The sequence below is a fragment of the Lichenostomus cassidix genome, unplaced genomic scaffold (assembly GCF_008360975.1).
Source record: "Lichenostomus cassidix isolate B80296 unplaced genomic scaffold, HeHo_3.0 HiC_scaffold_46, whole genome shotgun sequence".
In the NCBI taxonomy this organism is placed as follows: Eukaryota; Metazoa; Chordata; class Aves; order Passeriformes; family Meliphagidae; genus Lichenostomus; species Lichenostomus cassidix.
Window position 1 is genome coordinate 988,539 of NW_028147597.1, and position 3,306 is coordinate 991,844.

The following is a 3,306-nucleotide window of genomic DNA, read 5'->3' on the forward strand; positions in this document are numbered from 1 at the left end:
CCTGGCAACTGACTGAGGGTGCCCTCGGTGCCCTCATCCAGATCAGCAATAAAGAGATTTAACTGAAGTGGCCCCAATCCTGAGCCCTGGGGACACCCCTGGATGTGACTCCATTGCCCAGCACTCCTTCGGCCTGGCCATGCAGACAGATTTTAACCCAGGGAACAGATGCTGCACAGGGTGTTGGATCAAGTTCCTGTGACCCCAGAATATTGGGATTAGTGCAGCTGTAGCTCTGCACAAGAGAGCTCTTCATCCACTTTCTCTCTTTTCCTCCCTCTGGCCATGCAGGGAGCTCATGACTTCAGTGTGTGACTTGTGTGTGCAAAGAGCAAATCTGGACAGAACTGGGGCAGGGAGGGTTTGGAGGCATGTTGGGATCTGTGCTGGGCACAGAACGTGTTTTCCATTGGTCTGAGACTGTCTGCTGTGGAAAGTGGATTTAATATATAGCAGACTTTTTTGTTTGGTTGGTGTATATGGGTTTTTTTGTTTGTTTGTTTGTTTGTATGTTTGTGCGGTTGTTTGTTTTTGGGTTTTGGGGTTTTTTTGTTTTGGTTTTTTGTTTTTTTTACTGGAGCTGTGCCTTCCTTTGGTTCAGTTTGCTGACAATAAATGAACATCCCTCTGTGTCTCAGGCAGCTCCTTCTCCAAGGAAAGCAGCTGGGAGTTTGTGCCAAGGAGCTGAAAGCTGCAGGTGCAGCCTGGAGTGGAGGAAGCTGAGATTTGCACAAGGCTGCTCTGAGTCCCAGGGCTTGGATGAGGGAAATGGTGGGGTGGGGGTTAGGGGGTTAGGGGGTTAGGGTGGTTGGTTGTCAGGCATTAAGTGCACCAAGTGGCACCAAATTTCATGTCCATTCAGATTGCATTAGGAGGTGCTAGCAATCAATACCAACTGGAGATTGCTGATATCAATCTATAAACAGGAAAAGAAAATTGAACAGGGCAAAACAATTCTCTCAGCATTGTTTTAAATACAGTATATTCACTGCCAATATACTTCTGAAACCTGTATAATTAACTACAAAACAATTGAAAACTTAAATTATTCCCAGGAGCTTGTCTGGTTAGGGTGTTTTGAAATGTTAATGAGCTTTTCTCACTGAATTCCTAAAGTGAAGAGCTGAAGGCTGAACAAGCCTCTGGAGAAAGAAAATTCAGCAGCAACCTCCAAGTTGCTGAGGATGTCAGCAGCCCCCACTGAGCCCATCCCTGCCAAGAGACCGTGGGGGCAATGAGCAGCCAAGGAGAGCATCCCTGGGGCTGGGGAAGCAGAACTCAGAGGCACCAGTGGCTCCAGGTGGGAAATGGACTCTGCAATGTGGCTGTGAAAGCCCTGCCTGGGCTTGGCCAAGCAGGACAGCCAAGGCCTGACCCCCATGCCGTGGCAATGGGGATCGGTGGCCTCACAGGATGCTCGTGGCTCTCCCGGAGCAGTGGGATGTGGGCTGTGGGATGGTGAGGGCAGGAGAGCAGCAGGAGCCCTGCAAAGCTCTGTGGGCTGGGGGAGGAGGCCACAAGCCCTGGGGCTGCAAGGAACTCGTGTCTTCTCATGGGCCTCAGTGGCAGGGACAGCAGCCACAGCCAGGGGACACAAATGTCATTGCTGCTGGCAGGGGGTGGTCCCAGCCCCCCCAAAGGCCTTTGGTCACCCCCCTGCAGCTCTCCTCCCCTGGCCTAGGCCTGTGCTGCTTCGCTTGCAGACTTTACCCACTGCCCCATTTCCCCACCTTCCTCTGACCCTGGGAGCTCCCAAAGCTTTCTTCATATCCCTCTGTGTTGGTTTGAAAACAAACCAGTGGGAGATCACAAGTCAAGATTGAAATTAAAAATAAGTGAAATAATACAAGGAAAAGCACTGACAAAGTCAGATACAACCTAACACCCTGTTAGGGTGGTAGTAGCAGTCCAACTGAAGTAGTCCAGTTGAAGCGGTGATCCTGTGAAGGTCTAGTCTCCAGCTGAAGATCCAGTGGTAGCTCTGGTCCTCTGGGAACCCAGTAGACAGGGCTAGCTCAGGCAGTTCCAAGGCCAGGTTATATCCACGTGGGAACACCTGGCTCCTCCCTCCTGGGCAGAGCATCTCACAATGGGATGAGATAAGTCCATGAGTCACACGGTGGGTCCCTGATGGCCCATTGCCTGTCATCCGGAGTGGGTGATAGCAGCTAATGGCCCACAGCTGGTGGAAATAGAATACTTAACTACATCAGTATTGCAACCTAGGACATTATCCACCCCTTATTCTATTACCATCTACACAGTTCTCACTTAAGATAAGGTCTCCTTGTGGTACACAACAGGTTTCCCCATCTGCCTTCATCACCCACCAAGTATAACCAGGTCCTTGGGCAAAAACCACTCCACGGATGGGTTTGCCTTTGCCTGAGGTGGGACTAATCCAAACAGTCTTTCCTAAGAAACCTCTTACGTGTATCACAGGGACTTTATCTCCATCCACTGTGTGCAAAGGTTCGGACTCGGCAGGACCGGCTCGATTGATAGAACCCCTTGTGTTAACCATCCAGGTGGCCTTTGCTAAGTTCAGTTCCCAATTTTTGAAGGTTCCCCCGCCAAGTGCCTTCAAAGTTGTCTTAAGTAGTCCGTTGCACCGTTCAACTTTCCCGGCAGCTGGTGCATGATAGGGGATGTGGTATATCCATTCAATTCCGTGTTCTCTAGCCCAGGTGCTTATGAGGCCATTCTTGAAATGGGTTCCATTGTCAGACTCGATTCTCTCAGGGGTACCATGTCTCCACAGGACTTGCTTTTCCAGACCCAAGATGGTGTTCCGGGCAGTAGCATGAGGCACAGGGTAGGTCTCTAACCATCCCGTGGTTGCTTCCACCATGGTCAACACGTAGTGCTTTCCTTGGCGGGTTTGGGGAAGTGTGATGTAGTCAACTTGCCATACTTCCCCATACCTGTACTTTGACCATCGTCCACCATACCACAGAGGCTTCACCCGCTTGGCCTGTTTGATTGCAGCGCAAGTCTCACAGCTGTGGATGACCTGTGAGATGTTGTCCATGGTCAAGTCCACCCCTCGGTCACGAGCCCACCTGTATGTCGCATCTCTCCCTTGATGACCAGAGGCATCATGGGCCCAACGAGCTAGAAATAATTCTCCTTTGTGCTGCCAGTCCAGATCCACCTGTGACACTTTCACCTTTCCCAAATACTTCCGTTGCTGTGTCCCCCCACACAATGATGTCATCAATATACTGCAGATGTTCTGGAGCCTCACCCTTTTCCAGTGCAGCCTGGATCAGTCCATGGCAGATGGTGGGACTGTGCTTCCACCCC